At 45.3% G+C, this 22,609-nt stretch overlaps 1 protein-coding gene across 8 annotated transcripts in view; it reads left to right on the top strand.

Moving 5' to 3' along the window:
• Positions 1-335: 335 nt before the first annotated feature.
• epb41l1 (erythrocyte membrane protein band 4.1-like 1) overlaps positions 336-22,609 on the top strand; it is a 63,498-nt gene continuing 41,224 nt past the window's right edge. The window contains exon 1 of one of the 8 annotated variants that reach the window (XM_012952747.3): positions 336-634. The gene's annotated coding sequence lies outside the window, so the exon portion shown is untranslated. Of the gene's footprint in view, positions 635-17,252; positions 17,474-22,609 lie in introns of those variants that run through there. The other 7 variants (XM_012952743.3, XM_012952739.3, XM_012952744.3 and 4 more) reach the window with 7 other exon arrangements.

Raw genomic sequence — 22,609 nt, 5'->3', positions numbered from 1 at the left:
CCCTATACATGTTGCACCCTATACATGTTGCACCCCTGCTGCCCCCGCCGCACAGCCATTAGCCTGATTGCAGCCATTGTGAGTCCCCGATCCAGATGAGGCTGCTATTAACCCCCGGCGCGCCGGCTGTGGGAGTAGGGTGGGTGGGGGCGGGGGTGTCGGGCAGATCCCACACACACACACTAGGTGGGGCATCTCTCACATCTACTTCACTCAAGCAAAAGGGAAAAAAAAATCTCATTTTTTCAGTCTCATGTGAGGAGGCTGGATTCCCCCGTAGCTGGGCCGGCCCCTGCCTCCCCCCCCCCCCCCCCCGGCTCTCCCCTTCCCTGGCTCCTGTGCCAGCCTCCTTGTTTTCCTGCCCAGCCTCTCCTGCGAGCATTACCTTTGCAGTGGCTTGTGCTGCCGCACCGAGCAGCCCTCCCTCCTCCATCCGCTCCCCTTTCATTTTTGCAAGAAAAGAGGGGGGTCGGGATTGGCTGCAGAATAGCCCCCTTCCCTCTGCCCCCACCCTCCCATTCTGCCCATTGCATTGTGCCCCCCTCGCCCATCGCTGCCTGCGGAGGGTGCCCCGGAGGATCTCTATGGCCGGTTGAGGGTAACCCACTCCCCCTTGGATCCTCGCTGCTGACAGGTAAGGGACTGCTACTGTCTGGGCGATTTGGGGGAGAAAGGGGGGGGGGTATGGTTAATTAACCCCTGGCACAGTGCCGGGCATCGGCTGCCAACCTCTCTCCTTAACCCATTGCGGTACAGTGTGTCGCAGGCTCAAGCGAAACTGGGGTCTATTCCCTCTCCCCCTAGCTAATCCCAATCTCCCCCTCTCCGACACCCCCAGATCCTGCACACAAATGCCTGTGCCCGCAGTATCCCCCCCACACACATCTGTCACCCACTCCCTGCTCCCTGTCACCCACTTGCACAATCCTGCCTGATGGGGGCTCATCTGTGTGTGTGTAGCACCCAAATCTGTGCCTGTGTAACCATGTGAGCACCCTACTCTCCCCATGTATCCACACCCTACTGTATTGTGAGCCCAGCATGTACATTCACCTGTGTACAGACACTCTCCCTGCCCATATATATATATACACACATACACACACTCACATACACTCACACAAACACACACATATACATACATACACACACACTCACATACATACATACATACATACATACATACATACACACACACACACTCACATACATACATACATACATACACACACAAACACATATACACACACACACACTCACTCACACACACATACACTCACATACATACACACAAACACATATACACACACACACACTCACTCACATACACACACACATACACTCACATACATACACACACACTCACTCACATACATACATACATACATACACACACATACACACACACATACACACACACACATACGCACACATACACACACCTATGCCTGTACAGTGAGCACTATGCACACAACACACATGTAACCTCCCTACCACTCCCTTTGTAATCTAGGGATGATTTTCTCTGAACACAGGGTGTGTGTGTCTCTGTGTGTCTCTGTGTGTCTCTGTGTCTCTGTGTCTCTGTGTGTCTGTGTGTCCCTGTGTGTCTATGTGTCTGTGTGTGAGAGACATGGCATGAAATACATTGCATAACCCCAAAATCGGGATTAATGTATCCTGAAAATACACCCATGCAAAATGGATGTTCCTTTTTATTCCCAGACCCCAGCTCCAGCTGTGCTGTAAGGATCCACCTCATAAAATCACTCTAATCCTTATCTCCAAGCATCATTTACTCTTGTAGATGAATAGGTCAGCTACAGGGCTTTGTCATTTTAATTATCATTAGAAATATTACAAATTCTATACCTACACCATGTGCTTTTTTTTTTATAAATAATTATTTTTTTGTTACTATATAAAACCTATTACTAAGGCTTGTGCTGACAATATTCCTTTATTGCTGTAAATATTTGCTGGAATAAGGATTAGCCTACATCCACTCCTCTCCCTTTGCAACTACTATAGGGAGGATAGTATGGGCTAAAAATGTATTTTATACCTTATTCTTTATGCCAAACAGCCGGGTTGGCTTTAGTAGTAACTCCCATACCCCTTGCAGCCAACTTTGGTGGTTGCTGGGAGTTGTACTTCAATGGTAATTGAAGGGCTACAGGTTTGGGAAATGGGTACTACCCCTCTGTTGTTGCTACCATGCCTTACTGTACTTACTATCCCCCACTACTCCATTTGCTTCTATTTGGATTATATATATAATATATCCATTCAGGCATGTATATCCAACATGATGTTCCGTTCCCTATTGTAACCTTTTCTCGAGGCCCATGTCTGTTGCTAAATACACTGCCATTATTTAAGGTTTGTCAGTATTTGTTATTATTTGTTAATATTTAGCGTTTTGAACCCATATTGAGCATGCATTGGGAAACCGGATGCCACACTGTTTGGGTTATTGTACGATAAAATGTTCTCGTTTGTGTCATCTGCCTCCAGGCTCAGGTCACAAGGTCCATACGCAACCGCAGCCATGTTTAACCCCCCCACCCCTCGGGCAAAATATATATTCCATTGGTATGTCAGTGTATGTGACAGTGAGAGGGTGATTAGTGCTGGAGGGACACTGAGAGAAGTTGAAAGGGATGTGACTGAGCAGATAAGGGAGTGTTTATAATCTAGATACATATTTAGGAAAGAGCAAGATGGGCTGAAAGGCTTCTTTGTAATGTGCTGTTATGGAACCACCATGGAACGTCTATTTGCAAATAAAGAAGCTTTTACCAGTGTGGATAAATAGGGCAGTAATGTTATGTATCAGTTTGATTATTTCTTGACCTGCTGAACCCAGAAAAGCACTACAGGGCTGTCTTGGGAGAGGGTCAGGGAGGGACCACTGTTTGGGCCCTGTAGAGCAGAGGTTTAGTTATGAAGCTCAGTAATGTACTATAGACCTATAGTCAGAGGCCTATAGTAGCAGTGGGGGGATAATAGCCTCTGGGAAGGGACTGTGGCTGTGGGATAGCAGGTATAGTAGGGAGAGATGGTGCCTATAGTAGCAGTGGGGGGATAATAGCCTCTGGGAAGGGACTGGGGCTGTGGGATAGCAGGTATAGTAGGGAGAGATGGTGCCTATAGTAGCAGTGGCGGGATAATAGCCTCTGGGAAGGGACTGTGGCTGTGGGATAGCAGGTATAGTAGGGAGAGATGGTGCCTATAGTAGCAGTGGCGGGATAATAGCCTCTGGGAAGGGACTGGGGCTGTGGGATAGCAGGTATAGTAGGGAGAGATGGTGCCTATAGTAACAGTGGGGGGATAATAGCCTCTGGGAAGGGACTGGGGCTGTGGGATAGCAGGTATAGTAGGGAGAGATGGTGCCTATAGTAGCAGTGGGGGGATAATAGCCTCTGGGAAGGGACTGGGGCTGTGGGATAGCAGGTATAGTAGGGAGAGATGGTGCCTATAGTAGCAGTGGGGGGATAATAGCCTCTGGGAAGGGACTGGGGCTGTGGGATAGCAGGTATAGTAGGGGGAGATGGTGCCTATAGTAACAGTGGGGGGATAATAGCCTCTGGGAAGGGACTGGGGCTGTGGGATAGCAGGTATAGTAGGGAGAGATGGTGCCTATAGTAACAGTGGGGGGATAATAGCCTCTGGGAAGGGACTGGGGCTGTGGGATAGCAGGTATAGTAGGGAGAGATGGTGCCTATAGTAGCAGTGGGGGGATAATAGCCTCTGGGAAGGGACTGGGGCTGGAGCAGGTACAACTATAGCAAAATGTTTTCTTGGTCCCTGTTGATTTTATCCTCATGTTGACTGAACGTAGCATGATGTGTCTTTACACATCTCAAGCTTTCCCTAACTCTTTGGCAAATTTTCACCTGCAAGACAGCCAGGACTAGGGGTAGGCAGAAGAGGTAACTGCCTATGCATAAAGACATAAAGACCACGTGTACTGCTAAACAGAGCCACTAATAGTCTGCCAGCCCACATTGGGCTACTAATTAACCAATGTAAATCCTTATTGGTGACCTACTAGGAAAGTTTTTGTGCTTGTGTTGCTCCCCAGCTTTTTTTATTTATTGAAATGTTGCTCACGGTAAGAAAGTTTGGGGATCCCTGGCTTAAGGTCTGGCAGCTGGACACCCCTCTGGTTTATGTTATATTTTTAACCCTACAGGCCCTGGGGTGTCTTTCCATAACTTGGATAACCATAACTTTAGTCTACTAATAATAATTAATACACAGTAAAGGGGAACTGTTACTTTGAAAAGTAAAAATAATTTCAATCAACTTTGCAATTAAAAAATATGCAGCCTTTTTATTATATTTAATTCAATAATAAGGGTTTGGAAGAGTTCCCTAAGCCCCGCCCCCTGTTCCCCTGCTGATCTTGCTGACTATGTTGAGACTCAAATAAAATGTAACAGTAGTTGCCTGTCCTCGGCCTGTCTTAAGCCTGCATCCTCCCAATCCCACAATTCCCTGCACACGTGATGTCAGTAAGGAAAGGAACATCACAGTGCAATGCATTGGGGGTTATGAAGTTCCTGCATGCTGTCTGTAAGCTGTGGAGAAGTTGTTGCAATTTGTAACATTATTGTTTTAGCCCCTCCTCCCCAGCCAAAATGATGTAAAAAGAGAATTGTTTTGCAATTGGATTTCAGCATATAAAAATGGTATTTATTAATACTTTTTGAAGGACCAGGTTACAGTGATCGGTATATTAGGCTGATGCCACACGTAGCGTTTTTACGCTGCGTATTTTCGGCGGCTGAAAAACGCCTGATATCATCATCCATAGAAATAACTTGAAAAGACTCGAGGCAAACCACACAAAGCGTAAATACGCTAGAAAACGCCTTAGCATGGATTTTTCAAGCGTAGGCTGAAATACGCCAGTACTTGCAAAGCAAGCTATTCCTATGTATACGCAAAGGCAGCTGCCAGACCTAGCGGAAATACGCTGCGTTTTTTGCTATTTCACACTATTAGCACCATGGCAACGGGATTTGCTTACGTCACCAGTACTAGGCTGAAAAACGCCATGTGTGGCTTGTGCGGCGTTTTTAGGCTGAGAAAAAACGCAGCGTAAAAACGCCACGTGTGGCATCAGCCTTAGGGGTGTGTGCTCCTTAAATCCCAACATTCCCCAGTTCAGGGCTTTCTAAATCTCATGGTTCTGATTTTCTAGAATTTACAGAGACTTGGCTTTAATTATATACCAAGCGCTGACGAATATCTGTGCTCTGACAGTACTTGCTCAGTTACTCACCTGTGGGCCTGCCTCCCTTAATATTAGAAGGCACGTCCGTTTATCTGGCGCCACAAAAGTGATACTAAAGCTTATAGTAGGACAGAGCATACAGAAATGAATGGCCAACTGCAAAACTTCACTATCAAAGTAGCAATTTTAATAAATAAGCAAGAGGTTTCTCATTAGTTGCTGGGAATAGAGAAGAAAGGATTGCTTTTAGGTTGCTCATACTTTTTGGGGACATATGTCTATACACTATAACACATAAATGAAGACCAATCAAATGGTTTCTAAGAAGAGGCAATTCTGTAACATAATAAAAGCAACTTAAAGGTAAATTCCCCCTTTCCCAATGTTCTGCAGCTCTCCAGTTTGGAATTTAAACTGTTATCTGTGTCATGTTTCCTAGAAACCAGGCAAAGGTTTAAATGACAGAATAGAAGATGAATGGGAGACTCCCTGAACAGAAAGAATAAACAAATAAGAATACCAGTAAGGGTGATGGCACACTATGGCGTTAGTCGCTATGCTACAGTGGGCAACTACTTTCCTAAAAAAGCTTTTCCACTGGCTATAATGTAAATAGCTGGAGGGGAAACATATGTGCCACTTTGGGTTTCTCAACTTGCCCAAAAGCCAAAGTGACTTGTATGTTTCTTGACCAGTGATATATATTACTGCCAGTAGGAAGGAAACAAGGGAGGCCTAGTCGTTCAAAGTAGATTTATTGTAGGTGACAAATCATCCCCTAAAACTTTAGCCTAAAGGTGGCCATACACATACCAATTACCAATGGTCGCTGGAAAGCTCCATTGACGTTCAGGGCTGAATCGTAAGATATGGAGGTAGAAACAATAGGGATTCTACCTCTTCCTGATGATTCAGCCCTAAACACCCAATCAAAATCTTTTGTCCTGCTCATTCAACTGATATCCAAAGCTTTTGCAATATCTGCCATACACACATCGAATATCATATGAAATGAGGTTTTGTATGATAATATCGGTGCGTGTATGGCCAGCTTTAGAATTCAGCTGCTATCTGTATCTGCTGGGTAGTAAGAAGGAGCTGTGATCAAAAACTTGGCTTCCAGTCATTTAAAATAGGGTGATGCAGAAGAAGCAGAATCCACTATGCAACGATCGATTGATCGATCCTAGCCCGACTCCTTCCTATACAGAAGGAAGGCTAGGAGGAGAAGTCGATCGTCGCATAGTGGATTCTGCTTCTTCTGCATCGCCGTATCGCCCTATTTCAAATGACCGGAAGCCAAGTTTTCGCAGGTATTTTCTAATAAGGCATTCAAAATAATAAATGGTGTGCAGGAAAGGGCAATTATTGGAGCAGACTGTCACTGAATAGGGGCATGGCCAGATGACACTTTTAGTTAGGAGTGACTGACTATTGCAACAGCCCAGAGTTGCCATAAATGACCAGATGGCTTGACAACATGTTAAAAATCAGTCAGACTGCCTGACCAAATACGGCAGCTATGGACAGTAAAAAAAGGTTCTGTTTAATAAAATCTAGGGGTGCACCAAATTCACTATTTTAGGATCTGGCCGAACCCCAAATCCTTTGCAAAAGAATTGGTCAAATACTGAACCGAATTCAAATCCTAATGCGCATATACAGATATATTAGGATAAATAGGGGTTACGTGCATGGGCCGAATCCTGCTGAAAAACGGCAGAAGCTTGGAACCTGAACCAAATCCTGAATTGGGTGCATCCCTAATAAAACCCAACAAGCATTCTACCAATAGTGTAAGCTGATACTGCTGGGTCCCCCTGCAGAAAAAAATTTGGGGCCTCCCTCTCCACATCAAGTGATCCTGCCGCGATCCATTACTCCCATAATGCATGTATCAGACAGCACAAGGGCTTGGAGGGGGGCAGAAAGGAAACTGCAGGGTGGGGGGGCTGCAGGTTTGGGTGTCCCTGTCCTCCGGACTCCCCCCTGAAGTTGCAGTGTCTTTGCTGCAACAACAATGCAACAACAATTCTATCATTTTTGAAGCAGAGTTTTAATAACTTCTTCAGAGCAACCAGGATGGCAGCTCTTACATATAAGGATACAAGTATAAAATAAGGCTCCCCATGCAGCATAACCTGGATATTAATAGATAATAAAGTCAAAAATACAAAAAATAAACTTGAAAAACAACTAATTACAAGATGGATATACTCTCTCTCTTCACCCTCTCACTGGGCAGGGTTGGCCAGCTGTAGGCCTGTAGGCCAGATGTGGCCCTCTATGTGATTTTTTTGGCATTTCAGAACAGATGTATATGGTGCCAAGCATTTGCTTTGTAAGACTGGTAGCAGGATCCAGATGTAATAAGTAATGTGGATGACTGGGCGTAAGTGATAAATATGTAGAGTGTTCTACAAAGTTTTCCCCACTGAATGAAAGAGAATGAAAATTGTTGTGGGCCAGGTGCCCAGGTTGGGGTGTAACCCAGAGGGTAGGGGCAGGTGTGTTGTGCTTGTTCCAGCCTGTGTTTCATAGGGCACCATCAGGGCAATAGGGTGTGCTCATATTGTAGGCTTTGGGATTAACTCTTTAATGAATATGTATTCATACTATGGTCAGAGCAGGATCCACATTATAAGTACATTAGGGTGCATATATACATGCGGTTATGTGTATATTGCACATATCAGTAGCATGTCTGAACTATACAGAGCATAGGGGCTATTTATATTATACACAGAGCAGGGGGCGTAATTGTATTATACACAGAGCAGGGGGCGTATCTGTATTATACACAGAGCAGGGGGGTATCTGTATTATACACAGAGCAGGGGGCGTATCTGTATTATACACAGAGCAGGGGGGGTATCTGTATTATACACAGAGCAGGGGGGTATCTGTATTATACACAGAGCAGGGGGGGGGGTATCTGTATTATACACAGAGCAGGGGGGGGGGTATCTGTGTTATACACAGAGCAGGGGGGGGGGTATCTGTATTATACACAGAGCAGGGGGGGGGTATCTGTATTATACACAGAGCAGGGTCGTATCTGTATTATACACAGAGCAGGGGGGGGGGGGTATCTGTATTATACACAGAGCAGGGGGCGGGGTATCTGTATTATACACAGAGCAGGGGGCGGGGTATCTGTATTATACACAGAGCAGGGGCGGGGTATCTGTATTATACACAGAGCAGGGGGGTATCTGTATTATACACAGAGCAGGGGGGTATCTGTATTATACACAGAGCAGGGGGGTATCTGTATTATACACAGAGCAGGGGGGTATCTGTATTATAAACAGAGCAGGGGGGTATATCTGTATTATACACAGAGCAGGGGGGTATCTGTATTATACACAGAGCAGGGGGGTATCTGTATTATACACAGAGCAGGGGGCGGGGTATCTGTATTATACACAGAGCAGGGGGCGGGGTATCTGTATTATACACAGAGCAGGGGGGTATCTGTATTATACACAGAGCAGGGGGGTATCTGTATTATACACAGAGCAGGGGGCGGGGTATCTGTATTATACACAGAGCAGGGGGGGTATATCTGTATTATACACAGAGCAGGGGGGTATCTGTATTATACACAGAGCAGGGGGCGGGGTATCTGTATTATACACAGAGCAGGGGGCGGGGTATCTGTATTATACACAGAGCAAGGGGGTATCTGTATTATACACAGAGCAGGGGGCGGGGTATCTGTATTATACACAGAGCAGGGGGCGGGGTATCTGTATTATACACAGAGCAGGGGGAGGGGTATCTGTATTATACACAGAGCAGGGGGCGGGGTATCTGTATTATACACAGAGCAGGGGGGGTATATCTGTATTATACACAGAGCAGGGGGGTATCTGTATTATACACAGAGCAGGGGGGTATCTGTATTATACACAGAGCAGGGGGCGGGGTATCTGTATTATACACAGAGCAAGGGGGTATCTGTATTATACACAGAGCAGGGGGCGGGGGTATCTGTATTATACACAGAGCAGGGGGCGGGGTATCTGTATTATACACAGAGCAGGGGGAGGGGTATCTGTATTATACACAGAGCAGGGGGCGGGGTATCTGTATTATACACAGAGCAGGGGGGTATCTGTATTATACACAGAGCAGGGGGGTATCTGTATTATACACAGAGCAGGGGGGTATCTGTATTATACACAGAGCAGGGGGGTATCTGTATTATACACAGAGCAGGGGGGTATCTGTATTATACACAGAGCAGGGGGCGTATCTGTATTATACACAGAGCAGGGGGGTATCTGTATTATACACAGAGCAGGGGGGTATCTGTATTATACACAGAGCAGGGGGCGTATCTGTATTATACACAGAGCAGGGGTGTATCTGTATTATACACAGAGCAGGGGGCGGGGTATCTGTATTATACACAGAGCAGGGGGGCATATCTGTATTATACACAGAGCAGGGGGTGTATCTGTATTATACACAGAGCAGGGGGGTATCTGTATTATACACAGAGCAGGGGGGTATCTGTATTATACACAGAGCAGGGGGGGTATCTGTATTATACACAGAGCAGGGGGCATATCTGTATTATACACAGAGCAGGGGGCGTATCTGTATAAGTTAAGGCCTTACATTTCAGTTGTTTATTGTTACCAGCATATAATAATGCTTGGGTGTGACTAGCCCTGTATATACTAGGCAGGGTGTGTAATACACAGTAAAGCGACTCCATTTGTTGGTTACTTCAGGGCAGTGACCTCTCAGTATATAAATATCAGTGTTTGCTGTGTCGTTGGTCTCTGGTGTTTTATTGACATCTCACCAGGGACAGTTTAGTAATTCCTAAAAAATTCAGGCAGAAGTACAGCTTTTCCTTTATAAAAAAAAGCTTTCCTTATACAGTCGGACACTTAAAGTTACATATTAAACCACAACAGATATTTTCATGAGTTACTTTGTATAAGTTTCAAAGGAAATGCTGTTTTGATACATTTTCTTCTATTCACTATTGGACATCCCTGTAACCTGCAGATATGCCAAAAAAAAGAACTTTAAGCACTTCTTTTTGTTTTCTTTAAGTGCAGTTTGATGGCAGCCATATAGTATTGTGCACATAAGAACACCCTGTCTTTCTTGTCCTTTTGGGTGAGAGCTGCCATACCGTTTCACTAAGACTTAAGGCCATACATTTTACAATTACACCCCATAGGTTGCAGAAAAGATCGTTCCCACCCTCCGCTGATGTTCAGGGCTGAATAGTCAGATATGGGGGTAGAAACAATAGGGATTCTACCCCTGTTTAACGATTCAGCCCTAAACGCCGATTTTCGTACGATAATATTGATATACGAGTATAGGCAGCTTTAGCAGGATAGTGATAGAATTTACAAGAGTGTAAGCAAAACATTTTTTTTACTTATGCCCCCTCTGAGGGTCACCATTTTTTCAGGAGCCTCCTTTAGTTTATAATAAGGTTACAGATATATGAAAAAAATGAATATTTTGCTGACTCTGTTAGTGGGGTTCCCTCTCCCACCCCCCCATTCAGACACACAGGTTAGGGGACGGCAGGAGACGCAGGACACAATGGGGAATCGTCCTTATCTTCTGCCCAATAGCAGATAGCGAGGACAGGGCTCACCTGGGCCTTCTGATGTCGGAGCAGGGCACCGCTTTCCCTTGGTCACAAGTGCTTTTAAAATGAGCATAAGGGCTGTGGCACACGGGGAGATTAGTCGCCCGCGTCAAATCTCCCTAGTCGCGGGCAACTAATTTCCCCGATATGACATCCCACCGGCGAGAATGTAAATCGCCAGTGGGATGGCATTCACGGCGCTTCGAGAGACAACTTCCGCAATTTCGGCAAATCGCCGGCACCGCGTATGAAATCCCACCGGCGATTTACATTCTCGCCGATGGGATGTCATATCACCGCGTGTGTCACAGCCCTAAAGAAGTGCCCCTTTATCACTTGTGCCCCTTTATCACTTGTGCCCCAGGGATTACTATGACCCCTACTGTGTAACATATATTCTGCCATAGTTCCACAAATATAAATGCAATCAGCCTTCAGTCTGGGCTTCCATGTGTATCTAAGAAAGCAAATTGCCATTCCTCCCAAATCCTGTGCCCCTCTCCCCATACTGTTCTCAACCCTGTCTAGGGGTGGTTGACCCCATAGTTTGTAAACCATTATATCATTATAGTTCATTGTTTGTTGTGGATCTGTTCAGTAAAATTATACAAAGGTCAGTTTGAGCACCAGGTCCTGACTGGGCTTTAAAATAGGCCCTGGCCTTTCAAGTACACAGAGGCCCAAACAGACCCCCCCACCGGCACAGTAAATAGTGACTGTCTGCCTGTTGAGCAAAGTCATGCTGCCCTTTGCCCTTCTAATAAATGCATTCAGCCTGCTTGTTGCTGATTTTTCATTACAGAACCAACAGTAGTGCATAATCAACGTGCAGCCCAGTGAACAAACAGCGCCTGGATAGTGAGCTCGGGAGATCAGGGTGCAGAAGTGTGCCCAACCAGATTGTACTATGGGGCATTAGGAAACTTTAACCTAGAAAATACATACCAGTATTAGTGCTTATATGTTTATAGAGTCACCCAGATAAACTGAAGGTCATATGATGAGATTGCATCTTGTGAATATCTCAACCACTTCCTTTGATTTGCTTTTAAAGGGAAAGTAATGAGGATAAAGGGCAGCCTTGAAGCATACATTATATTACATTAGGGGGTTGGTCTCTCTATGTGCATTCTACCAGTGCAGTCAGATGGGCAAGGATCACAAGATGCAGTAGTTATCAGAATGCTGAGGGTTGTTTTACTTGTTTTGTCAGAGAATGCCTATGGCCAGTAACAGAATTGGCCACATTGGCAGTGAATTCCGCAATACTGGGGCTTAGCTCCCCTGCCCACATCCAAACTGGAGCTAGCTACACCACAAAGGACAAGACTGGGCAACCTGTCCCTCTCTGTGGCATGCTAGAACTAGGCACGTGCCTATGGCACAATAGTAGGTGTAAAAATCTCTTCTCCAGCTCCCTGAATCCGCCCTAGCTTCACCAAAGTTTCTGGGCGTTCAGGAGAGGAGCAGGACTTGGGTGAGTGGGTGGCTATGGGAGGGCCATTGTGGTGAGTCCTGTATAGGTGGGCCAGTGGGCAGGTTGGTAAGCAAGTGAGGGGAGGGTAGCAAGCAGGGGTGGGAGCAAGAGGTACTTACCGTCAGTGACTGTACCTTTATGCCCTGAGAACCTTGCCTCAGGCGGCAGTTAGCGGCCAGTTACCAGGGTCGGCAAAAAAACACCTCTGGTAACGTAAAGAGACGAATTTCTATCTTTTAAAACAGAAATATGGCTGTGCTTGGGCAGAGAGCTCTCTGCCCCCCTGGACCCGCTCTGATGCTGAAGAGGTAAGAGCAGAGCAAGTGAGGGGGGCAGCAGCAGCCCCAGAAATTCTGCCCCACTCTGGCCAAGGTGATAGCTTGAATAGATTCACAGAAGAATGCTATGGCTTGTATGAAGGCAAACATGGGCAGAAATATTACCACCAACACACCCTGTGGCCCGGTGTTTGGTATAGAGTGTTGGCACCCGCCTCCCAGAATGCAAGAACTTAAAGGAAACAGTAACACCAAAAAATGAAAATGTTTAAAATTAAATAAAATATAATGTACTGTTGTCTTGCCCTGGTAAAAGTTCTGTGTTTGATTTAGAAAAGCTACTATCATTTATATAAATAAGCTGCTGTGTAGCCACGGGGGCAGCCATTCAAACTGCAGAAAGGGAAAAAAGGCACAGGTTACATGATAGAAAAAAGATAAGCTCTGTAGAATACAATGGGAATTTATGCAGCTTATTTGTTATCTGCTATGTAACCTGTGCCTTTTCTCTCTTTTTCAATATGAATTACTGCCCCTGTGGCTTCACAGCGGGTTGTTTATATAAACTATAGTAGGGTTTTTGAAGGAAAAACACAAATTTTACCAGTGCAGGGCAATAGTACATAATATATTAATTACTTTCATACACTTTTTCTGGTGTTACTGGTCCTTTAAAGCAGCACAAGAGGGCAGATCAAGCTGTGTGCTTATTAAAGCAACTGCAATTCTACTTTTTCACTACAGTTCCCATTACACTTATTCCCAAAGCCTGGTTCTACTCTATATAGAAAGCCACACAGGAGTCCTATGGTTGTGGAACATAACTCTACAATAAGCAGCAATTTCCTTTGTGTCTGGGCACAAATGCTGTGAGTCGGGTTGTTTAACACTTTATTGGGATTTTTGGGATTTCCTTTTTATCATATATATAAATAACTAAAGGTGTATCTTTTGCCAGTTGTAGGGATCTTGGTTGTTAATTTATGAGGCAAGGGAAGTTATATATAAAATGATTAAATTAGATACGGTGTGGCTAAAGCTGCTGGAAGTAAAATGTAGTTGTGGCTTCTAATTGCTGATACTTAGTCAGATTCATTTGCTTTTTCTGGAAACCTTAAGGCCTAATGGTCTTAAAACTGTGCATCAGGCAGGACCCCTATACTCTGGGGACCCCCGGCAGCTGCCCGGCCTTCTGCCTCTATTGCAATTCCCCTGTGGCTACTGAAGGGGTGCTATACTCCTGCCCCCTATCAAACATTATGCTGAGCAGCTAGAGATTGTCAGTAACTGTCCAGCCCCAAAGGGCCAACAGTACAAAAATAAACATATTAAGTGCAATGCATGTTTATAAATTGGGGGCTTATTATCATTGCCTAAGGCATCTGGTATGTTTATGACTGACTGTGCTGTTGGATGGAAGCAGATATATATATATATATATTTCATGAATCCTGCAATCCGCCAGCTCCTATCGGTGCAGTCCCTGTGTTTGCACAGTGATGTTGGCAATTATGGCCGATCTCAGTTCAGCCGTTATCTGCTGACTCACTGGGCAGGGGCTTGCTGTGTTTATAGGCTTTGCCTCTATTTCCGGAGATGGCCTTTCTGCATGGGGATGGCCCGATTTATTCAGGATATCTGTCACTGACATGTTGGGGGGCTTCTCTATGATGTTCCAAAGCAAAGTCCATTAAAGGCTGCCTCATTATTGGGGTTATACAATATAAGGCACTAAGTTTGCCCAGGAGCAATCAATCAATCAGCAGCTATTTACTGTACCCTTACCTAAAAGCAAACATCTTATTGGTTGCTATGGGTTACTGCTCCTGGGCAAATTTAGTGCCGTAGGCATGTGTGGTGTCTGGGGTAGTGCCCTCTGTTTGTCTAAATTATCTCCAGCCATGTTTCTAGTGGCCAGTATCTAGTGGCTTTTATCCTTTTTGCCTTTTATACCCTTGATCCCAGCACAGGACAGTGATGTCAGCCTTGTGCCAGGATTCCATCATTAAGCATTTAGATCACTTAGCAAGAGAATGATAAATGATCCCTTTGTATGGCTCTTTTTCCAATGGAGGATGGGCAGGAATGGATTTAATGCAGCAAGGCTTTAAAAGGGTGAGGCCTGGGTAAGCATTGGGGCTATGGTACATGGGGTGTTTGGATAATCATTACATTACCATTTATTTATAAAGCGCCAACATATTCCGCAGCGCTGGAATCAGTGTCCTAGAGCAGAGAACAGCGGCCCCTCTTCAACTATCCGGTTCTGATAAATGAATAAAAAGTGCCGTACTGAATGACAGGCACCACAGAGCTCAAGGGACTAATACTGCTTAGCCACAAACAGAACCTTCTCAACAGAAATTCCCAGTGTTCCTTATATACTTGAAGGCTGCTCTATCCCCCCCAGGTACCATTGTCAGTGCAGATATTCAGTGATGTGACCCACTTAGCACACTTGGCTGCCCAGGGGTATATGGATGAGGTTGGCACATGGAGACACCATGGATAGAATGTGGCTTTTGATGGACAAGTTGGCCTGGCAATACACACAGCAACATATATTGGCTATTTCGCTTCAACTGCAAGTGTTTTATGTGTTGGACTTCTATGGGCATGTGTTATTGTAAATGCAGTGAGTTGAAGTGCATCAGTGTTGCACTATGGGTACAGAGGGTATAGTTACAAGCTGTAACTCACCAGTATCTTGGCTCACCTTGCTAAGGTGCCCGGCTCCCTGATGGCACATGAAGAACGGTGTCTCTGGGCATTGATTGTAATCCAATATGTGGGAAATCTGGCATAAATAGACTTGGTTTAACTTCATTCCCTTCATTAACCAATTTAACAGCAACTGTGTCAGTGTACATTGTTGCTTCAATGTTAAGGTGGCACTATGGTTTAAATAATTACCTGCTCTGTGGCCAGCTGGAGTGGCTGCCCCTGTGGCTACACAGCAGCTTATTTATATAAACTTTATTAGTGTTTCTGAAGCAAACATACCAGTTTTACCAGTGCAGGGCACTATTACTTTTCCTTTAATGCATCAGTGTTACAGTGAGTGTAGTATGTTACTATGCCTGTAAGTATATTGTAGGTTACTGTAGCCAAAGCCACAGTCCCCAGAGGCTATATTCCCCCCACTGCTACTATAGGCACCATCTCTCCCTACTATACCTGCTATCCCACAGCCCTAGTCCCTTCCCAGAGGCTATTATCCCCCCACTGCTACTATAGGCACCATCTCTCCCTACTATACCTGCTATCCCACAGCCCCAGTCCCTTCCCAGAGGCTATTATCCCCCCACTGCTACTATAGGCACCATCTCTCCCTACTATACCTGCTATCCCACAGCCCCAGTCCCTTCCCAGAGGCAATTATCCCACTACTACTATAGGCACCATCTCTCCCTACTATACCTGCTATCCCACAGCCCCAGTCCCTTCCCAGAGGCTATTATCCCCCCCACTGCTACTATAGGCACCATCTCTCCCTACTATACCTGCTATCCCACAGCCCCAGTCCCTTCCCAGAGGCTATTATCCCCCCACTGCTACTATAGGCACCATCTCCCCCTACTATACCTGCTATCCCACAGCCCCAGTCCCTTCCCAGAGGCTATTATCCCCCCCACTGCTACTATAGGCACCATCTCTCCCTACTATACCTGCTATCCCACAGCCCCAGTCCCTTCCCAGAGGCTATTATCCCCCCACTGCTACTATAGGCACCATCTCTCCCTACTATACCTGCTATCCCACAGCCCCAGTCCCTTCCCAGAGGCTATTATACCCCCACTGCTACTATAGGCACCATCTCTCCCTACTATACTTGCTATACCACAGCCCTAGTCCCTTCCCAGAGGCTATTATCCCCCCACTGCTACTATAGGCACCATCTCTCCCTACTATACCTGCTATCCCACAGCCCCAGTCCCTTCCCAGAGGCTATTATCCCCCCACTGCTACTATAGGCACCATCTCTCCCTACTATACTTGCTATACCACAGCCCTAGTCCCTTCCCAGAGGCTATTATCCCACTGCTACTATAGGCACCATCTCTCCCTACTATACCTGCTATCCCACAGCCACAGTCCCTTCCCAGAGGCTATTATCCCCCCACTGCTACTATAGGCACCATCTCTCCCTACTATACCTGCTATTCCACAGCCCCTGCCAAATATTAAGCTTCAGCTCCCAAAATGCTAAAAGTTCTTTTGTAAGACACTTTCCCTTTCACTGTAATTTTTAGAGCCACTTGTCACGCAAGAAGTCACCTGCAAGTGGTCCCATTGTCCCACTGATCCTGTATATTAGCCCAGTACACAGCAATGACACGTGTTGCTGTTTGTACAGATTATTACTATGCATGGGATTGTGATGTGGCTCTCAGGTTTTTCGGACGGCCAGTTTCTGCCATGCTGTTTGTGTACAGTAAGGCTGTGAAGGTCGGGGCTGTATTTTTTTGTTGTGTATTACAGGAATGTGAAGGTCACTATGGTTCCCCGAGGGGGATACTCAGGTAATCATTGTGCCTGTGCAAGTGGTGCTGACTGGTTTGTGTGGCCAGCCCATTTCAGCACCGCCTCCTGTAACCTGCCCTAGGATTTTTTGCGAGTTCCTGTATACACCCCATGTTTCCCTGTGTGTGGGAAGATTTCACCCCTTCGGTGCCACAGCGGAGGCACCACTAATTCCTTGCCTTGGGGAGATAGCAGGTTACACAAGGGATTCCCTTTTTGGCAATGAGATAGGGAAAGCGGCTTTGCCAAGAGCATTTGCTTCATTGCAGAGTACTAGCTGGTGTATCTTCTAAGGAATGCTGTGGAATTCACGTGCTGTGAGTATTTATTTTGTAATGGGAGGGTGTGTTACCTGTATGGTCCACTTTTCCCCTCTCTGGCTTACTACAAGAAGAATATTTGGTATTGTTTGTGCCATTATTATAGGCTATTATATATTCTGGGGCCCCTGCATTTGTACCACCTCATTTATCTGTGCTTGCAAATGTATATATGTTTGTTAAAGGATGCCTTATTTCTACCAACTGTGCAATTGGTTTGCATTATTTATATTTTATAGCTTTTGAAACATTTCACTGCCTCTTTCAAATGGGGGGGTCACTGACCCGGCAACCAAAAACTATTACCCAGCAAGGCTACAATTTTATTGTTACTTTTTATTACTTATCTTTCCCACTCCTATTCATCTTTGACCTCTCATTCCAACCACTGCCTGGTAAATAAGACCCTAGCAGCCAGACAGCTGCTGAAATGCCAAACTGGAGAGCTGTGACTTGTGAACTTTCCCTTTAATACCATTTATAGGTAGCTTGTAAGTAACAGTTCTTTAACTTTCTCTTTTGCTTTTATCACCTTGTGAGGTGCAGAATGGAGCAGGCAGAATCTGGACGTGCTCTTTGAATGAAGGGGCACATTTTTATAGCCGTTAGTGATCCTGCGGCTTTGTAAGATCATTGCCTTGCTCCATATAACCCTGCCTATAACTCCATATAACCAACGCAGGCTGTGCCCCTTTAACCAATGTACAGATAGGCTTCTTTGCAGCTGAGAAAATGGCTTTGTAGGAATCCTGGGCTCTTTCCTTCTCAGAGTTGCTTGTATCCCACGCTGCTGTCAGCTTAGATCTAAAGAAGGCAAAAGCTGTATTTAAGGCGTTGTGCCTCTCCCCCTGTGACTCACGCAGAGCTGCTCTCTAGCTGACAAGCAGCCGTGTTTAGAATGCTTCTGGGTACACTCTTTTTCAGAAGACACACACCCAAAATTGTTTTGTACAGAAAGACATTTATAGAACCAGGTTAGGCCTGTCCACCTGTGGGGTTTCTGGGTTAGATGGGCTAAATTATAATGGCCTTCTGCCCTAGGGCTATAAGGCTTGTTGGTATATGTTTCCCCACTGGTAATAATGGGAATCGCTAGTGGGAAAACATACGCGGTGTGGCCACTGACGATTTATATTATTGCCAGTGGGGAGACATATACAGGACATTAGTCGCCCGTGGTAGAGGAGATTTATCGTGGGGCGACTAATTGGCAACTGAATTATTGCCCTAATTGCTGTGACAGACGGGGAGATTAGTCGCCCGCGACAAATCTCCATTGTAGCGGGCGACTAATCTCCCCAAAATGCCATCCCACCGGCTAGAATGTAAATCACTGGTGGGATGGCATACGCAGCCATTCGCCGAAGTTGCCTTGAGAGGAAACTTCGGCGCTGTGTATGCCATCCCACCGGCAATTTACATTCTAGCCGGTGGGATGGCATTTCGGGAGATTAGTATGGAGATTTTTTTGCAGGCGACTAATCTCCCCGTCTGTCATAACAATTAAGGTCCCCATACACGGGCCGACTATAGCTCCCCATACACTGGCCGACCGATATCTGGCCTGAAATTGGCCAGATCTCGATCGGGCAGGTTAGAAAATCCGGTCAGATCGGGGACCGCATCAGCTCGTTGATGCGGTCCCCTAACCGACTGCCCCATAACCACAAATGTAATCCCCCCCAGGGCCAAACGATCGGATTATTTTTTTTCCAAGTTACTTGCTACCAGATATCGCCCACCCGTAGGTGGGGATATCGGGTGAAGATCCGCTTGCTTGGCGACATTGCCAAGCGAGCGGATCTTATAGTGTATGGGCACCTTTAGGGCAATAATTCAGTTGGCAGTTTAGTTGCTAATCTCCCCGTCTGCCACGGCCCTAAAGGGTCAGGTATCTATACACCATTGGGCTACAGTCTGCCCAGTTGTAACTAATTGCCTAGTGCAGGACTGTCCAACTGGAGGCCCGGCCCAGTCCTTTAATGGAAAATCAAATCTGCCTGATTGACATTTTGATGTTTTTTAGACAAGTATCATCAGGAAGGCCTGTCGAGGGCAGCAGTGTTTCTGGGGCAGGTCCATGGGGTGCTTTTTGCCACCCCTGGTAATTGGCCGCTCACTGCCGCCTGATGCAAGGTTTCTTACCGGTCTTACCTGGTCGAAGGACCCCATACAAGGAAAGATAAGCTGCTGAATGAGAATGTATGGCCCTTACACCTCGAAAGGTGATTTATTGTGGAGGTTTTGATATTATTGGAATTATTATTATTGTTGTTTTAGGGCAAAATAAAAAAGAAACACATTTGCATACATCCAAAACAGCACTTAACTGCATAGTGTCTTTGCTAAGAATAACATAGTGTGAAATTTAAGACTGAACTTACCCTTTAACGTGGCATGGATTAATTCCCTATTTTGTTATTGTTTTATCCTTCTGCTGTGTTTCTTACAGGGGTAACAGGGTCACTTTAGGGGATGTTTGTGTTTCTATATCTTTTTAGTCTCCCCAATTTATTTGTGTGTAGTTAGGGGGTGTGGCCTGTGCTTAATAGGCAATATACAGATTTATGACTGTTACACTAGTGCAGTTTGAAAAGTCTGGTTGTTATGAAAAATGGCTTAGGGGTTAAGTGCTCTGACATGACGTATAGAGAGCATGGTTTGAATTGCAGGTAGTGAAGTGTGGGCCCCTAGCAGTATCAGCCGGCTGAGGCCCATCTGGGGGGGTGGAATGACATATAACAAGGATGTATAACCTGCAGCTCTCTGGCTCTGGTTGAATTACAGCTGAAGGCTGCTGGGAGTTATAATTCAGACCAGCTGGACAGCTGCAGGTTAAGTTGCATCCAACAATCTTTCTAGAGGGGCCCTCTCAGTCCTCTCCATAAATGGGCCCTGTATCAATGTCATTTTAATCTCCCAGAGATCCTGGACTCCCTTAGCTTACCTGCCCCGCAATGTGCAATTCACATAATGGCAATGGCAAAAGGGTTAATCTCATCATGTCCCAAGCTACTTAGTGTACACATAAAAGGTTTATTGAAGAAAAGCTGTTCGAGTCCCATGGGAGGCAGGCTGTGAATAAATTCGCCACTTTCTCTTAAAGAAGCCCTTTGCCTGGCTGAAATACAACCGTGATCAATAAATTCACATCTGCCGTGAAGGAAAGCGGCTATTAGTGCATCTGAGATTGCCCTGCCCGTGGCCATAATGATCCCACCTAACTTGCCCATCTCAGACCCACAGCAGCTCCTTCAGCAAAGCCTGGGCTATGGCAACAAGCATTCATAAAAAAGCCAGTGCCTGCCAAGATTTGCACAACTTGCTTGTAAAGGACAAAAAAGACAAGAAGTACAAGGAACTTTGTATGAAACAGATGCTGTGATAATGTCAAAATATATATTCTAATACTTAAGAGAGTTTATCAAGCTGATATAAGAGTTAATTCTTCAAGTACTAATAGTATAATAATGATAATAATAAAAGATCTTTGGCCACTGGCAGTGTACATGATAGGCCATACTGCTCCGATATGGTTGCTTGGGCCGGCCCACCACTGCATTCATTGACTACCAGCCCAAACTAAATTTAAGCAGGGATCTTGTATGTAATGACAGGTTTGGGTCAAAGCATGGAGCAATATCATGGAATATATCAGCCAAATGTTTCCTTGACAGTCCAGAATTCCTTTTAAAAACTGGCTGGTACATACCCAGCCACATGGAACAGTAGGTCCAGTCTGCCTATAACCCCAACCCCCAAAGATTGCAGCCCTGTGTGTGCCAGGATTATAAATAGAATATAGACAATTCTCCTATGAAGGGGATTACCCCCCATGCCAGCTGTGACTGTGCCATGGATAGCTGCTTGTCAAATGGATCTCTCTCCCATCTGTATATCTTACAGAACCAGTTGGGTGACATTGCAATAAAGAGACAGAATTCCCAGCATAGCTTGTCTTGGAGACTTTGTTTGTACATGCTTTATAATTTTAGGGTTATAGAAAAGGGATTAATGAGGAACTACTAGGAGGGGTTATATGTAACAATAGGTAAAGTTACATGGAAAGTTATAGTGTATAGAGCAAAAGGGTTAGATATATGGAGGGTTCTACGGAGCAATAGGAGGAGTTATAGAGAGGGGTATATGGAGCAATAGGAGGAGTTATAGGGAGGGGTATATGGAGCAATAGGAGGAGTTATAGGGAGGGGTATATGGAGCAATAGGAGGAGTTATAGGGAGGGGTATATGGAGCAATAGGAGGAGTTATAGGGAGGGGTATATGGAGCAATAGGAGGAGTTATAGGGAGGGGTATATGGAGCAATAGGAGGAGTTATAGGGAGGAGTATATGGAGCAATAGGAGGAGTTATAGAGAGGGGTATATGGAGCAATAGGAGGAGTTATAGGGAGGGGTATATGGAGCAATAGGAGGAGTTATAGGGAGGGTTATATGGAGCAATAGGAGGAGTTATAGGGAGGAGTATATGGAGCAATAGGAGGAGTTATAGGGATGGGTATATGGAGCAATAGGAGGAGTTATAGGGAGGGTTATATGGAGCAATAGGAGGAGTTATAGGGAGGGGTATATGGAGCAATAGGAGGAGTTATAGGGAGGGGTATATGGAGCAATAGGAGGAGTTATAGGGAGGGGTATATGGAGCAATAGGAGGAGTTATAGGGAGGGTTATATGGAGCAATAGAAGGAGTTATAGGGGGGTATATGGAGCAATAGGAGGAGTTATAGGGAGGGGTATATGGACCAATAGGAGGAGTTATAGGGAGGGGTATATGGAGCAATAGGAGGAGTTATAGGGAGGGGTATATGGAGCAATAGGAGGAGTTATAGGAAGGGGTATATGGAGCAATTGTAGGAGGTATAGGGAGGATTATATTGAGCATTAAAAGGACCTATAGGGAGGGTTATATGGAGTGATTTGGAGGGAATTTATGGAGTAGTTGCATGGAAAAAGTATTGAATTACAGATAAAGTGTAAATTTGCAGAGTGTGGGGTAGAGCAAGAGGAGTGTAGCAAAGATAGTTTAAATTGTAAATACATGTTGGAAGAATGAAGTCACATTTTCATTTACATGGTTTGTTTTGTAGCCTGTGCATGTGCGGTTGTTCGAATGC

This window comes from Xenopus tropicalis, chromosome 10, assembly GCF_000004195.4.
Source record: "Xenopus tropicalis strain Nigerian chromosome 10, UCB_Xtro_10.0, whole genome shotgun sequence".
Lineage (NCBI taxonomy): Eukaryota > Metazoa > Chordata > Amphibia > Anura > Pipidae > Xenopus > Xenopus tropicalis.
This window is presented reverse-complemented; position numbering and strand designations above follow the sequence as displayed.